The sequence below is a fragment of the Strix uralensis genome, chromosome 1 (assembly GCF_047716275.1).
Source record: "Strix uralensis isolate ZFMK-TIS-50842 chromosome 1, bStrUra1, whole genome shotgun sequence".
In the NCBI taxonomy this organism is placed as follows: Eukaryota; Metazoa; Chordata; class Aves; order Strigiformes; family Strigidae; genus Strix; species Strix uralensis.
The window spans coordinates 122026018-122043995 of record NC_133972.1 but is presented as its reverse complement, the minus strand read 5'-3'; the positions used below and the strand labels follow the sequence as shown (position 1 = coordinate 122043995).

The 17978-nt window shown below is 38.9% G+C and overlaps 1 protein-coding gene across 4 annotated transcripts in view; it reads right to left on the bottom strand.

Annotated features, from left to right (window-relative positions):
• The window catches only part of YES1 (YES proto-oncogene 1, Src family tyrosine kinase), a 51908-nt gene that overhangs the window by 26917 nt on the left and 7013 nt on the right, over nt 1-17978 (bottom strand). Inside the window, exon 1 of one of the 4 annotated variants that reach the window (XM_074879051.1) lies at nt 2423-2655. The exons of 1 other annotated variant lie outside the window; for it this stretch is intronic. The gene's annotated coding sequence lies outside the window, so the exon portion shown is untranslated. Of the gene's footprint in view, nt 1-2282; nt 2296-2376; nt 2395-2422; nt 2656-17978 lie in introns of those variants that run through there. 2 more of the 4 variants (XM_074879033.1, XM_074879059.1) reach the window with 2 other exon arrangements.

Below are 17978 nucleotides of genomic sequence, written 5' to 3'. Positions count from 1 at the left end.
TAATCAAAAAAGACCCTATAATAAATGACTGTTATATCCACCCAAATTATAGCTCAGGAACACTGCTACGGAATCTCATGGAACTTTGAGGCAATTTGGTGTGTATTTGACACACTTACTTTACAGTTGCACATACCCGCTTTGTGAAGATGAATTTTCCCAGCTACTGTTTGCCAAATGTCACCCTAAGTTGAAAGTAAATTCCCCCTTATTCTCAATGCTATTTTATCTGAATATAATTGACATGATTAGCTTGTTAACAAAAATCAGTAATTAAAGTATTTAAATCCAATTACTGACAAAACATTGCTGCTCATTTATTCAAGGGCCATATACCCAGATCTCCTTCAGCAATTATCTCTTTTCTGAACAACAGGAATTTCAAGAAGTCAGCTGGAAAATACCAGCCTTTTGACTAAAACAAAAAGTATGTCTAAACAATTACAACCACACATGTACACTGTTCTTCACGATTCAATAGATTGTATTTTCCTTTGCACATAAAAAACAAGTGAAAAGTACAATTAAATTATAAAGAAATTCAAAATTAAAAAAAATGACGACACCTGCTAAATAATACCCTTATTAAAAGGGAAGAGCTGGATAACATTTTAACTAAACAAGAATTATTATCCTAATAGCTATCATTACTGCTGTTCTATTGCTTTCTACACTGACAGATATAATACTGTTCACCGGCAAGAAGACCAGGAGAAATTACTTTAATTAGCTTGTCAGGCATCTTGCACAATAGAGGCCATAGGGCTGCCCTAAATTCATTTCTCTTTTTATAGTTTTGAATGAATTTGAGCATGTGCGTACAAAGTGACCTGTTATGGAAAGTTCACCCACACTGGACAAGTCCTAAATTTTAAACACAGTAACCAGTAAAAGTACCTGCCTCATGTCCCATCTGAATTTAAGGCCAACATCCAGCCAGCAATCTTGTTACACCTTTGCCTTGGAGCCCTACCACCACAGTTTCTGTTCCCTGTGTAAGTAGATCACAGGTCACTTTAACCCTCCCCTTGTCAAGACTGATGCAGTCCCACTAGACTCCAGTCTAGCAAGTGGCCTTCCAGTCACTCAAACACCTCATTTTTTCCGAGGTCACTCAGTTTTTTCAGCGTTTCCCATTAACAGGGATCACCAGGAACAGGGGTTCCAGGTAAGGAGTACTTCTTAATCCTTCTTTCATAGAAATACAGAATGGTTTGGGTTGGAAGTAACCTTCAAAGATCATCTAGTTTCAGTCCCCATGGCCATGGGCAGGGACATCTTCCACTGATCGGGTTGCTCAAAGCCCCATCCAACCTGAACACTTTCAATTATGAGGCATCCACGACTTCTCTGGGCAACCTGTCCCGAAGTCTCATCACCTTCATCGTAAAAAATGTCTTCCTTATATCTAATGTAAATCTACCCTTTGTCAGTTTAAAACTGTTACCTCTCATCCTATCACTACACTCCCTCATAAAGACCCCCTCCCCATCTTTTGTGTAAGTTCCTTTTATATATTGAAAGGCCACAATAATGTCTTCCTGGAGTCTTCTCTCGGCTGAATAACCCCAACTCTCTCAGCCTGTCCTCATATGAGAGGTGTTCCAGCCCTCTGATCATTTTTATGGCCCTCCTCTGGACCCACTCCAAAAGGTCCACATCTTTCTTGTACTATTGGCCCCAGAGCTGGACTCAGTACTCCAGGTGGGGTCTCTCAAGAGCAGAGTAGAGGGGCAGAATAACTTCCCTTGACCTGTCGGCCACCCTTCTCCTGTTGCAGCCTGGGATACGGTTGGCTTTCTGGGATACAAGCAGACATGGCCAGCTCATGTCCAATTTTTCATCCACCAGTATCTCCAAGTCTTTCTCTGCAGGGCTGCTCTCAATTAGCTCCTTCTCCAGTCTGTATTGATACTGGGGATTGCCCTGACCTAGGTGCAGGACCTTGCACTTGACCTTCTTGAACTTCATGATGTTCACATAGGCCCATTTGAGATTTTAGTATCTATTATGGCAGCAGGCACTGTCCCTTAGAATTCTCAGGTCTTTTTCAGTACTGCTCTAGAGCAGAAATTTCCACATCCTGAAAGCACAGTCCACATCCTTCTTGCTAGAAGTACGATAATAATTTTGCTGTATTAAACAGGCATGACTCTCAACTAATCCAGATAAATTTGGGGGGGAAGAAAAAAAAAAAAAAATCTATCACTCATCTGAAAATGGAGACAACAGGACATGGTAAGAGTCTCACCATTGCCCTACCCAAGGCTTCTTACAATTACCTCCAATACTCCGTTGCCCGGTTCATCATCTACCCTATGAGCACCTGGCACTGTTTCACAACATGCATGGAGTTCAGCCATGCAGCAGCTCTACCTCCAAGCTCATCTCCTTCTGCAGGAGAAAGACATTTCTGCTGCACCTCAGCAAGCATACTGCAGAAGGAAAGCACCCACTTTCTTCTTGTCTTGGGAGACAAAACTGGCTTATTTGTAGGTTACAGTCACTTGTCCTAGGCCAGGGTTGGCTCCTGCAAAGTAGGCATATCCTCTGTCTTCAACAGAAGAGTTTGGTTCCAAACATGGGTATTTCATTAGCGATTTTGTGAGCCCACTACAAAAAAAAAAAAAAAATTCTTAACTCTTTCCTTTCAAAACCAAGGTGTTACTTTCTCTCATGTTCATGTTGTTTCATTTGCCTAAGGAAACAAAATACTCAACTCTTTCCAGCTCCAGACTAGCAATTAGAGTGACATGTACAGGGCATACCAAGCCTGCAATGATGGCATGTAATGGAAAACCACATAGCGTTTGCTTACCATTCCTTGTTGGTTTTCCTCTAGACTCATCTTCTGCTGATTCTTCCTCTACCACTTAAAACTGTTGAAAGGGCTTTAAACACAGTTCATAAAAGCATTTCTTAAAAAGATGTCAAAGAATCTTTCCCTGAGGGTGTTCTTACTTGATGGAGTGAAACAAAGGGGAACCATTTCAGTACTTCCTGTGATGGGGAGGTTTATCAAAATACAGCTCAAAAAAGTGTTGAAGTCTTCAGACATCTTCTAAGGATACATTAAAGATGACATCAGTTTTCTGTTCATCTTTTCAAAAGGTTTTCCATATTAGGCAATGGGCCTTCCCTCTAATTTAGCATTTTTAGCAGCTCAGATTACTCCCTACCATGCAGACAACACAATCCAAGCGTGAACTAGCCAGCAGCATGTAAAACACATTATCAGTCACTACTCTTTGAAGATGTGCAAAATGAACATAACCAGTAACTTTGGTAAGTTAGCCACTGTACAGGATACAAAATAAAGAATAGAAAATAGTTTTGACATATTTCATGTAGGTAAATAATGTTAACCTACAGGTGACACCACAACATACAGACATCCTTCAGTTTTTATCAATAGGTTCAGATAACGTTCTTCTAAACAGGTAAGTAAAATGCCTTGGCCATTTTGTGTTCTCAGTCACTCTAATACCTTGTTTTCAGGGGTACACAACATATAAAGATTCTCTTTAGGCTAAACAACTACTGATTAGTAGCAAATTTTCTTGTTCCTAACCAGTAAGCAGAGCTTTCAGCAATATTTTTTTGACTCCAAAAGTATTGCCAGAACAAAGACAATTTCCAATTGAATTAAATGTTAAAGGTAGAAACATTGAAGACTGGAGGAAGATATTAGGGATTCAGCAGAAGTGTGCATGTCAACCAAGTTATTTGTCAGTAACTTCCACGAGTTATTTAAATTTTGGTCACAGGTCAGAAGGATTTAAGTTATGAATAATAGCAAAGAACAAATTAACAATATTTTAAAAGAATTAATGCTGCCTGATAGAAACACTGCAATGACAGAACTTCTCATCTTCAAAAATAAGCAGCATGCTTAAAAGAGCTGAAATATGTACCTCACTGCAGATTTGACAAGTTCTAAACCCAAGTATTTATTGAAAATAAATTAAAAAATACAAAAATTTAAAATAATTCTATTTTATCATGTTCCCATAAAACAAGAGAAAGAGAAGAAAGACTTGTTCCATGTCTCTCCTGGAGGGTGGAAGAGAGGTATTTTAAGTCCTTTTATGTGGTTTTCTTATTAATTTCAGTGTTCTGGCTCTTCTTAAATTGATTTAAACTAATGGTTTACAAATACATAAAAACTTGTGTATCTCACTTCTTGTAAGCTTAAATAGGAAGCTGTATCTGAGAAAAAGTCAGAGCTGTTTTCTATCCAGCAGAAATGAGATTTCTCTGCTAAGCCTCAAATCTTCTAAACTTCAAAAATTCCTTAAGTCCTCACCAGTTTATACACTTAATACTTCTAAATGTCATCTTTCAAGCAGGAAGCAATGCAATACTATCATCCCACAGGTTAGCTTTAAGAATCAATTTTGCATATTTTTAAACACCGTCTTCTAGACTAAACACAAAATGAATCTGCTGAAAAACAGGTTCTGCTGTTTGGAGCAATTTGTGGACTGCTTGCTGCCAGAATCCACTGCTATTCACAAAGAATAATACTAAAAGTGATGACCCTGAGGCTGAGCAGAATTAGTAGTAGTAAATCCCTGTACCTTCAGCCACCACAGGAGTGGCATAGTTCACTGGTGACTGGTCTAAAGACAGGTAAGATATGCACAATACAGCACTAAACCTCAAATACACAGCAAGAAGAAAGGAAAAACCAGAAGGCACTAAATTCCTTGCAACAGTCTATAGGGAAGGAGTAGGTAGCACTTCATATTTCTACCAAAGACTGGTTGTAACTCAACATGAAGAAATATTGTCCCCAAGCAAAGTCCTACTCGATATCAAGTGGACAGCCCACCAATTGTTCCTTATCACAAAAAACCTGACAGGTTTTCATTTGCTGCTCCTACAACACCCACCATTAAACTGCCAGACTAGGGATGAGGAGAATTATCTAGCCGTTCCCAACCAGTAGAGACTACCAGGCTGGTTTTTTTTATGTCCCCTCTTGCAGGGCAGGTATTTTCTTCTAGGGGTGCCTGGCAATTTCTATTTGACAAATGCTCTGCTAGCGTTAAGGGCTGCCAATGTGCCTCATCTGTCCTCCTATCTTCCTGTAGCATGTCACAGTTGCGACTTCTGACTTTTGCTATTTTTGTTAGAGAACTGAGAATTGTTTTACATCCTTGTTGATACAAGTAAGGAGTCCACATAGTATCTGTACAGCATCCAGTTCTTCCAGTTAGGAACCTCAATAACCCTTCAGTTCCAAGTTTCCAACTAGTGATTTCCCTGTAGCTCCTAGTGAAGAACTCCTCTTCCCCCCCATGTTTGTATCTGGTGGAGGAAAATGCTCAACAGATACAGGTTTCTATGATATACATAACCTGAAATGTTGTTGTGAGTTATTTTCTAATCCCAAACTACTTTTCTAGAATGTTCAAGCTGATGTAGGAAATAAAAAAAAAATACTCACTTTAATGTAAAAACAAAATAAACCAAAACCAACAAACTTGACAGAGCTACATCAGCCTTTGATATATAACTAAACATAATTAATACGATAGAAAACCAGAAGTGGTACGATAGCAATGGGATTGTAAGAATTTCTTATTTTTGATTCAGGTATAAAGATAGAGTCTGATGGCAGGACTTGATCAGTCTGATCAAGAGGATAAAGTTGCCACAAATTATGACATAAAAAGCAGAGTTCCCAATAGGAAAGAAAGAGAAAAGAACAGGAGATTGACACTGATGGGAATCAAGACCTATAAGCAGTAAAAAATAAGGCAGGGGGAGGGGGGAAATTAAGAGTTTTCAAGCATGGCAGAATGGGCAAACAAGGCACAGCATGAAAAGTACTTAAAAAGGATATCAGCCATTCCAAGTGTCTGCTCCAGACAAACAGAAACAAAAATTAAGGAAGGTATCTGCACTGCTACTTTTGGTCCTGAAAATTTGAAGGCTGGATCACCTTACACGGGCTTCCTATACAACCAGTGAGAGACACACAGGCTCCTCTAGAGGAGCGGTGATTTTAAGGACACCTAAACATTTTTTTTCAGCCCTAACATTTAACAGAAAGTTTAGAGTAGAAAGAAAATTGTGTTATATGTCCTGCTCTTCTCATCATGCTAATCTCTGTCACCAGCCCCCCACCCCAAAAATCAAACCAGTTGGTAACAAGACTAGTCAGCCTTGCAGAGCTAGATGCTTAGAAATTAGGCAATGTGAATATACCCTACTTGTTAAGTTTCAAATCTGCCATAAAAGCAGAGCAGCTTAAACAACACAAAACAGGCTAGAGTGCTGATTTTAAATCTCTGAAACCTAATTCACAGAAGAAAACAAATGACTTCTGCTCAACTGCCATGTCAGTCAAGCTAGTGTCCTTTTAAATAATTTCCTACTTTAGACTAATGACATTTATATTCAGTAACGGACTTCAGGTGGAATTCATCTTCCAAATTTAGACATCCATCTGGGGGTGAGATGAATCATGCAGTGAAAGTGCTTATTTCTCTCCACTGACTATAAAGGGAGCCTACAGGACTAGCTCACATATAGGCAGCCAGAGCTGGCATTCACCAACCTGCCTCCTGATAGCTAATGCTCAAGTTTACATTGCATAGCACGACTAAAGGTCATCTTCTATCACTGAATCAAAAAATTAGGCTAGAAAAGTCTTCTTTCAACAAGGTGAGAAGCAGCACTGCCCTAAATTAGCATCTGGAATTAGCTTAATTTGTATGTAAACATTAGGAGTAACTATTTTCCCCTTGCACAACAGTTAAGAGGTCTGTTTGAGAACAAATAAGCACACCTTTCAAAGAAAACTCCCATATATCTGTCATCTTTGTACAAATCTTAACACCTGTTGAATATGGAAGAACTATTTTAAAATATGCAACTACATACAGAAAGCTATCCAGAAGCCCATATCTTCATAAAATGATGCATAACTGGATGAAAATATATTATTAAGTCTACTAATTGCCTAAACTCAGCCCAAACGTTAAGAATATTTCTATGGATAGCAGGGACTTAAGATTCAAAAATCAGTGACACAGTATACTACTAAATCAAAATAATCTATTAAGACTGAACCAAGCAATAAAAATCTTGTGTGACTTGTGCAGCTGCCACCTTAACAAAAGGAACAGGGCAGCTATATTAAATAGCAGCCCCTTGTTTCAAATAGTGTGAATCTTCTCACATGTAGTATTTCTGTCCAGTACAATGTCCTCTTAATATTACTTCTCCATTTACAGGTAGAGAGATCCCTTGATTATTTCAATAGTCACTACAGTCGCAAAGAAGTGTATTTTTATCAATAAGCTGGTGACATACAACAGAGAGATATGGGGGCTTAGCATGTCTGGGGGAGGGAATCACCGCATAGGAGTCTGAAGGGAGATCAGAAATCACCAGCCTACAGACAGCCCAGACCATGCATCTGTTTGATCAAGACCCACTCAAAAACTCCTCTTCCTTAAACACCTCTTTCCCTAAAGGGCCTCTATTGTCTGAGGAGCGCGTGAGAGAAATGCGATTGGAAGTGCATCCATTATATGACCAAAAAGGTACTATGCAGCAGTAAGAGGACAAAATCATAGGAAATTAAGCCACCAACTGACATGTACTTGCAGTCCTAACCCTGCCTTGAACATGACCCTTGCTTCATGGAGATTTTATATTTAGGTGCACATATAAGGTCACACAAAGAGAAAAATATGTAGCCAGTGGCTCTAAACCACTCCCTAAATAGGTTAGCGCCCCATTTTGGGCTAAGGTTTGAGCACCTGGTAGATAGGATTCTGGAAAACAAGTGAAAGAAATTAAAAAAAAAAGAAGGGGGGGGACAGCCTTTACAACAAAGAAATGGCTGTACTGAGCAAGACCCAAAGGTCCATGTCCATTCAAATACCCTCTCACTAACAGCAGCCAATAATAGATACCAAGCAAAGCGTGTAAGTGCACAGTAAATATATAGTAATACCTCCCAGAATACTCCCTGAGCCCCCAACAGTTGGCAGAAGCAGGATTTCCTGAACAAGAATAGGTATTTGCATTTGATGATTCTTCTTCCATGAAACGGCAGTTCTCCTCTGCACTGATGTAATGTTTAGCCTCCTTAAATTCCTGAGGCAAGAAATTCTATAGCTTAATTACACGTTTTGTTGAGAACCACCTCCTTTTGTCTGTTTTCAATTCATCAGCTGCTAGATTCATTAGTTACCTCTCAGTGTGTGTGCACTAAAAAAAGACAGTGAACAAACACTCCCTATTTATATGTCCTGTTGGCTACTGAACACTTTACAAGATTCTGTCACACCACCTTCTGGTCACCATTTCTACCCTAATGAATTCATGCTGCTCCTCTTATGGAATTTGTTTCATATTTGCTCTTCCTTAAAACTTCAACTATGTTCTTTCTGAGAAGATGACAGGGTTAGGGGTGAGTGGGGCAGAACTATATAAAATAATTCAGTAAATTTTTTTTTAAACAATATAATCATTATTCTCCTTTTCTTTCCTAACCATTTCTAGTGGCAATAGTCAGCCTTGAGCTCATCTTTTAAGATGCAAAGGTAAGGTTGCTCCTCGCACCTTCAAATACACCACATGAAGCTATTTATGGGAAATTTCATCTGCCATTTTACTGTCCAGTTGCCGAGCACTTTCAAGTCCTTGTGCAATGCTAAGCTCTGCCTTTATTTACATCTACTACCCACCAGTAAAGTCTGTGAGCTCAATTTTCTTCTATATCTTTTATGGACTTGAATATTTGCCATTAACAGAACCCTGGAAAATTGTTACCCAGGTCCCCTCTCTACCCTGTTTACTCCAATTCTCCATTTCTTATGTTTTAGTCATTAATTTAACCCCATTAAGTCTTTTTCCCCTATCCTATGGCTGCTTAAGTTTCTTCAAAATTCTTTGGTGGAAGCCGTTGTCAAATGCCCTTTGAAAATCTAAGTAAACTACTTTTGTCATATCTTACTTATTCACGCGATTGCATTCAAAAAACCTCCAGTGAGTTTGCAAAACATGAGATCCCTTCATATCAGGCTCTTAACTTTTCCTCCATATATCATGTTTATTCATGTTGTCTTCATTATTATTTTGACTGATTTACTTAGTACAGGCTTATTGATCTGTAGTTCCCCAGATCTCTGATCTCTCCTAAAGCCTTTTTTTTTTTTTTAAAATAAAATCAGTGTCACATGCAGATTAAGACATTACAGATCATACATACATACATTTATATCTTAACTAGATGTTGTGTTTGTTGCTTACTGTTGACAGTACAATGACCCTTGCTTGCTTGCTGTTTGGAAAGCTGTACTTCCAAGTGCACAGACCAGCCTCTCTAAAGACATGTGAGGGTTGGGGTTTTTTCCTTAGATGGTTTAAGCACTATCTTTGGGAAGATCAGTACGTACATGATACAGATTTACTGTAACAGTAATACTACAAACATTTAGTTTTATCAAAAGAACTCTCTTATCTTTCCAGTCTGTAAATGACAGTTCCATAAATACGTGCTCCTGTGCAGTGGTAGCCACTCTACTACTTAATAGCTGTCCTAATTACCAGAAAACACAAATGAGTTGTGGAAACACAGTTATTCATTTACAAATGAGATACTGTTCAAAGGGAAGTATAACTTTTAATGTCTTGCTAGAAGACTGGAATTGAGCATTTCTGCAGAAATTACAACCAACAAGCAGGTGACTTGAGACAAGGACTAAACCAAACCAATTTTCAGTATATACAAGTATTTTTATCCTCACCAATTGGGTTAAATTTCAGTTTTGTTTCACAAGGCTTCTAAGTGCTCTCTAAATTTCAAGTCCAAGTTAATCCAATTTTTCTTCAGCATAGTGTTGACTTTCATCTTATTTTCTATTCATATTCTGGACCTGCTTGAGCAGGTCCAGAGGAGGCCACGAAGATGACCAGGAGGCTGGAACACCTCCCCTCTGAGGACAGGCTGAGAGAGTTGGTGTTGTTCAGCCTGGAGAAGAGAAGGCACTGGGGAGACCCTATAGCGGCCTTCCAGTACTTGAGGGGGGTCTATGGGAAAGATGGGGAGGGACTCTTCATCATGAAGTGTAGAGACAGGACGAGGGGTAACAGTTTTGAACTGAAAAAGGGTAGATTTAGATTAGATGTAAGGAAGAAATTCTTTACTGTGAGGGTGGTGAGACTCTGGAACAGCCCAGAGAAGCTGTGGATGCCCCCTCCCTGGAAGATGTTCAAGGTCAGGCTGGATGGGCCTCTGAGCAACCTGGTCTAGTGGAAAGTGTCCCTGCCCATGTCAGGGAGGCTGAAACTAGATGATCTTTCAGGTCCCTTCCAACCCAAACCATTCTGTGATTCTAAATCCAAAGACAAATAGTTGAAAACAAATGAGTCCCATCTTACTAAACTGATCAGGTGCCCTTCTGTGATGCAAGCTCAAATGCTAGGTTTCATTGTGACCATATTTCTATTGGTAATCTGTTAAACTTAATAGTGTGTTTAAATCCACATGCAACTGTTTCAGCTCTTTTTCACCTCTGTATTTTGTATTAGTCTAACGGAAGTTTGTAGTTCTAACACCAACACAACCACAGTGTGGATTTATCAATTCAGTATGTTTAGTAGGGAGAAAGTCAAAACCAACACGTTATCACCATTGGTAAAGAGACCGCTGGAGCAAGCACAGCGTTCAGATTCTCAGTTTTTACAGCATTATGAAGAAAAAAAATTGACAATATCACAGTTGTTGAAAAACCACCTTTCCAAATATGAGATTAAAACATTTCCTTGATTTAAAAGCCTCTGGTGCTGCTCAGTCTTCCCAGGCAGCAGAGAAGTTAACAGTACCCAACTCCTTGACACTGCTGCCATGGGGGTGAGGACACAATGGACAATAAAGCCATACACAGACTTGATATTAATAGCAGAAAGCAAAGAAACCCAAGAGAACAATGCAGTTGCAAAGAGTTACCTCCCCTCTTCCCAAGTTGTCATAAGAAAGCTGGTAGAAACAACAACAAAAATCTGGCTGCCAAATTAAACAAAAATATTCTGCCTTTCAACACCTGTGTTTTGTTTCAGCTACCACATTTACCATTGTGACCCTCTTAAATCCTTTCATGAAAATCACAGAACAACTGAAGTTGTAAGGGACTTCTGGAGGTTGTCTACTCCAAACCCCCTGCTCAAATCCATGTCAAAGACAGCAGGTTGCTCAGGGCTGTGTCCAGTTGGGTTTTGAGTTATTGCCAAGGATGGAGACTCCACAACTTTTTTGGACTACCTGTTCCAGCGTGCCATCACCCTTACAATAAAAAAGCCCTACATTTTTTTCTTATGTTTAAATGGAATTTCCATTGCCTATTGTCACGTCACTGGGCACTACCGAAAGGAGCCTGGCTCTGTCCTCTTTATTCCACCCTATCAGGTAAGATCCCCCTGAGCCTTCCTCTCCAGGCTGAGCAGCCCCAGCTCCCTCAGGCTTTCCTCATAGGAGAGATGCTCCAGGCCCTTGGTTGTACTCTTTCCACTATGTTCATGCCTCACTTGTACTGGGGAGCCCACAAACGGACACAGTACTCCGGGTGTGGCCTCACCAGTCCTGAGTAGACGGGAAGGATCACCTCCTCGACCTGCTGGTAACTCTTCCTAATGCATTCAGGACACCACTGGCTGCCTTTGCTGCAAAGGCACATTGCTGGATCACGCACATCTTTTCCACCACAAGCCCTCAGTCCTTTGATGCCAAGATGCTTTCCAGCCAGGCAGCCCCCAGCACGTATTGGTGCCTGGGGCTGTTTCTCTACAGGGGCAGGACTTGGTATTTCCCTTTACTGAACTTCATGAGGTTCCTGTCAGCCAATTCCTCCGATCTGTCGAGGTCTCTCTGTACGGCAGCATGATCCTCTGGTCTATCAACCACTCCTCCCAGTTTTGTATCCTTTGCAAACTTGCTGAGGGTGTACCTCTCTTGTGACCACCTGGGTCAATAACAAAGGTGTGTTAAACAGGACTGGCCCCAGTATTAAGCCCTGGGGTACATCACTAGTGACTGGCCTCCAGCTGGACTTTGTGCCACTGACAATAACCCTTTGAGCCTGGCACTTCAGCCAGTTACTCTCATGGTTCATTCACCTGGCATGTACTTCATCAGTCTATCTGTGAGGATGCTATGGGAGACCATGCTGAAAGCCTTACTAAAGTCAAGATAAACAACACCCACTGCTCTGCTCTCATCCACCCAGCGAGTCATCTCATCACAGGAGGTGGTTAAACATGATTCCCCCATCATATATCCATGCTATGCTGACAGCTCCCGATCAACTTCTGGCCTTTCGTATTTGGAAGTTATTCTCGCTCCTGTTCTTCATCTTTTCCAATCTAAGTATTTTTTTTTCTGTTGTATACAATAGACTTACTTATTAACAGTTGCATATCTACTAATTGGGATGTCCTCAAAACAACTAACAATCTCATGGCACTGCTTAACAAACTACTTATTCCAGCCAGGCACTGAAACAACAATACTTCTTTTTTCTCCACAAATGTATCTAAACCAGTAGCAATACTGTTGCAGCTGTATGGCCTAATGATCTCAGAAAAGCAAGGAAAACACCCTCCTCCCCACCCCCAAATATACTCACTACTTACTGTTGGGAAAACACAAGTTTACCAGGCGTACCGTCCAACCATCAGGCCTGTAAGAATCTTTCTCTCCTTTAAACTGAGCATCTTGTTAATTGAATTCTTTCTAAACATCTAGTATAACTCCCATATTTTGTCAGGCTCTTAACAGAAGTAGGTGCTTTTCTCAGATTTCCTGGCCTCCCTGAAACAGACATCAGGAATTTCAGGGAGCATCTTCTCCACATGTTTCTTCCTTAACTTTTTTCACCTTCTCTTTTCCCTTCAGAAGTGCAGTGAAGACATATCAGACTTCAAACTATGCTAAGAAGAGGCCTGTGCTTACACTTATTGGGGAAGAAAGAACGCACTGCACCAAGCTCTCAGCATTCGAGTGATGGTGTACCTAGAAGGTAAGCATCCTTTCAACCTCTACTAAAACTAAAAAGGCATAAAAAAATTTTAGCCAGCAAAGAAGCGATACTGTTTTCCTAAATTCTGTTCAGTTTTAAACATTTTCAAGTAGCGGATAGTCCAGTAGCTGGTTTGCCTAAATGGTAGCTCAGATCTGTAATCTTACAGTAATGGCAGGCTACAGTTGTGGTTTTACACATCCGACTAAGTGTTTCAAACACACGCTGTGGCATTAAACTGAACTGAAAGAGCAGATTACAACACGAATCCCGTATTCTTTCACCAATTTAGTGATGTACTGCCAAAAAAGAGTTCATTTTAAAAGCCGTGTTGTACATTTGGCCAGGACACGTCCACTGTAGTTCCGACAAACCAAGGATGATCGTCTGACAAGTTTCTGGGGTACTAATGCTCTCTGCAGCCAAGCAGTTGACTAAAATATTTTAAACAAGTTTGGACATACTCCCAATCAGATTATAACAATTTCCAGGCAGCTGAAGCCCTGGGCCAATGTTAGTTGACAGCGTCCATTTAAAAACTCTTTCACACTTGTGCAAAGTTAAATCAACTTGGCATCCTCTCTGGTAGGCAATTGTCTCCTTAAAGTATGAGCACTATTCATTCAAGTGAATTGCTGCATTAAGGGGACAGTTGGCTGGCATGGGGAGGACGGGATTGATTGACAACGCGCCTTAGTCACAAAGAAGTTGCAGCAAGAGTTTCTAAAAACCAAAAAGCAGTTAAGACCATGAATAGATGAAGCTAGCTGAAGACAACAAAAGTACAGGATGTTTCCGGGAAGATGCTGGTGGTTCAATAAGCTTCCTAACTATGACTAATCTTAAAACAGTACTTGTGTCTTGTTTTGTAAATTTAGCACCTCAAGTATTTCAGAGAATTTCAGTTTAGTACTTAACTCCTTAACACCAGCTAAATATTGGAGCAGGAGTTATTTGTAGATTTTTTTTTTGCAGAGCTACGTATGCTAAACAGCTAAAAGCTCTGTGGATCTGCATTCTTCCCAGGGAGGGGATTATTAACATTTCACATGTGAAATAAAAAGAAACATGGAGCAGCATTTAAGGACTTATTCTAAGGAGATTACAATGTTCAAGCCCCTCTTCCCTTTGTGAAACTTCAAAGAGAACGTACAAGAAAGTGAGTGCTTAGGTCAAAATAATCACACAGACTTTTGAATTAATTCATGATCCCAACAGATACCAGAAGCACTGAAAGAAAACTTGATACTCAAGAGTGACAAATGATACATTTTACAAGTAGTATGGAAGAGTATTACAGGACTAATCACTATATTTGAGTTCATTTTTCAAATACTATTTCTTCATCGTTTGTGTACACAATACAGGTACGGTTGTGTAAAGCATAAAAAAAGATGTCAAAGCTGCTACTGTCTGCTGTGGAAGTCAGTGGGATTACTCTGGCTACCACTGGCAAACACACTGGATAGCACCCAGTCCAAGTTTTGGTGTAAACGAATTACCCTCTTCCCACCTCAGCAAGACCACAGAAAGTCACTCAGGATGCCAGTCTGATGCTGAAAATACAAACAAAGCCCACCAAGCCCCACAAAACTTGTCACATAAAGCCTACTAAATTTAACTGGTACACGGATCTCTTTCACCTACTTAAACTGCTTGAACATTTGCAAACAGTTTATAATGTGTTTGAGTTTTCTTGGGATAATTCTTATGCCACAGACAAAAGAGTTCATAAACAGATTCTAGCTTCTGTAAAATATTTGTAGTCAAAAATAAGTGACATCTTACTGCTTGATGTAGTGAATTAGAATAAATGTGCTAACTGGAAAAAAGTCTTTGATTCAACTGCTAAATTAACCTAGCTGTTTGAGCTAACAGATCCAATTTCATTGCCTGTAAAGGCAGGCAACACTTCTTTGTCTTCATTTTATACTGTAATGAAGTCTACTTCAATAGAGTTGCCTCCACTTATCCCAGAGGACAATTTGGTCCTTTTGTGTAAAGCTAATCCAGCTCTCCCTGAAGTCAAGGGGAATTTTGCACTTGACTTCAGTGTGAAAAAGTACCAGCTCCTAGAACAGCAACGCCAAAAAAATATGTGAATAAAAATAGGTTTAGATTTTCCACTTCCTAATTAGCTTAAAAAAAAAAAGCAAACCAAAACCAATTGATTTGATGAAATGAACATTTTTTTTAAAACAAGGGAAAAAAAAATCTGATTTCCATTTCAGTTTAAAGCATGTGAAAAGTTGTTTTACATGGCAATGTTTTTAAAAAGAGGATATAATTCCATTCAAATATTCTGACTGTAAAACTACTACCTAATGCATCTGCCTTGTCTTTTCAGTTTCAGAGGAACTGAAGTGGAAAAAGTAACAATCCCTGAAGTCTAGGATATACTTTAAGAGAAATAACAGTTTAATGCTATGGCTTCCAAGCTGCAGAAATCATGCACCAGTAACACGAACTTTTCAATCCTCCATCAGTGCTGTTAGGGTTTCCTCAAGAACACTTGCACTGTGATCAGTCCACTGGCTCAAAAGTTTTGGCACATTTCTGATGGGCTGAATATGATTTGATTCTGTCACCTAAATTACCTGGTTACCTGACTATACCATACTACATATAATGCAGCAAACAATGTTTACTTCTAAGTATTTGCATAACAACAAAAATAAAATACAACAGACCTGCACCACCATGTTAAATCATATGCTGACTGACCACATGCCATGTTATAATGGAAAGTTACCCTTCTGATGGCATTTTTAAAATATTTAAAGTGGAGAAAGAATTATTTTTAAAAATTGTAACATCAATTTATATTAAGACCCAAATTTACTGTTAGGATAGCCTATATTAAATTAAAAAATTATTCAAACTATGTTGTCAGCCACCACAATTTTAAACAAATTCAAATCACCAAAGTGGCAGAGCTCATTCATAACCATCTGCCATCAGAATCTGAACAACTAAATACCTAAAGGGACATAAACTGTTACAAGTGTAGAGGACACCCACCACCAACCCCAGTTAGTATTATTTAGATATCTGTTCATTTGAACCTGAGAAACATTTAGGGAAGATAAGGTTAAAAGACAGAGGAGAGATTTTTCTTCCTATTTTCAAAGAAAACAAAAACCTGCAAGTATGAGATCTGTTCGTTCTAACACCTTAGAGCTTTTGGTGACCAAAATTAATTAACAAATTAACATTCCCTTTTTAAAATAAATCCATCAGATTTAAAACAAAATGTGTTTTGCATTTAGAATTATTGCCTTCTATATCCTTATCTAAAAGGCAACATATTATTAACTTGTACCTTAAAATGTGATGCTCATTATTTATATGAATTTCAGAATTTCCATTCAAATGCCACTGAACACAAATCAGGAAGAAAAAAAAATGTCTTGCATGTAAATTGGGTTTTCATTGCTTAAATAATTAAGATATATAGCTTAAAAGAATTATTAAGACACTTTATTATTACATTAAGTACACGTGCAGAAAATCCATGCCCCTGGCAAAAAGTTAATAAGATTAGTGTAAACCTAATATATAGTTAATGCATTTTACTGACCAGTAAGACTAAACATCTTCCTTTGGGAAAAGAACGAAGAAGCACAGATGTAAAGCTAAGTTAAAATAATAATTTAAAATAACCATATAAAATCAAGGTGTCATGCTTGTTAAGACAAGTCACTTTGCATTAACTTGGCTACAGTTTCACCATGTATGCACCAAATTTAAATAGTATTCTGAAGGTATGTCAGACACAAGCTAAAGAGGGAGGGAGGACAGGACGTAATCAAAGAGCCCTATATTTAATAACCAATGTAAATTAGTTCCAGAATATTTAAATACAACTACTTGGTATGAACAAGTCAAAGGTTTTGAGGGAAGTAATTTTTCATCTATGAACTATCGCTTGTCTCATTTTACATACATCACGATAGCCTGAATCAATCAATTCTACAGGTTTCTGCAGTGTACGAGCTAAGAAATATTTGCTAAAATGAAAAAGAAGATTGATATCTTTAGCAAATTACATAATATATGTAATTATTCAGCAAGCTATTTTGAAAGCTTATCACTTAATAACCTCAACCACTATGATTTATGAATTAAGTGTTTAACTGCACTTAAAATACAGTACAGAACTGTACTTGAAAGCAAAAAAAAAAAGTATCCACATAACTACTGCATCTTAGCCCCAACAGCCATATACAAGTCAGCATTTAATTCCTGTGTCTTCTGAAGTTGAGAATTTTGTACTTGCACTTTGCTCACTCATTTGAAAACCACAGACCTAAAAACCCCCCCCCAAACCCAAACAGACATAACCCTTTTCTTCACCCCCTACAGAATATTAATACAATACTTACTTTTCAGACCTGAAAAAGTGCAGTGTGGCTGCTGGTAAAAGAAATCTTAGTCAGGAAAATTTTCCCAACTGACTAGTAGTAACAGCTCGGGAATTATCCTGGTTTTCCCTTCTCTTTCCTTCATGGGTAATTGTTTTCAAAAGGAATAGTATTTTGCTCTATGCTCTAAGTGTTCCTGAATACAGTATTTAACTTTATTATGAAAGCAGAATTAAACATGGGTGTCCACAGCGAGACTAGTATACTCTTCTTCTCTCTCCAATGCATGTTTTTCAGTTAGGTATGGATGACCTGATCTTGCCAATACTATTATAACCTTTAATAGTCCTTTAAACAAATATTTAACATCGGTATCAGTTAAACAACCCCCTCCCTCTCTTTGCTTTCAGGACTTTGTCACTCTATTAATGCATCTTCTACCTAGAACTTATGGTGGGGATGAACCCCCAAAAAAACCCCAAAGAACATAATTTGGCAAGCTGAAAGAAAACCTGAATACTTTTTATTTAGAACAGGCGGAACCAGAACTGCCATCTGTTGCTGAAAGAACCCA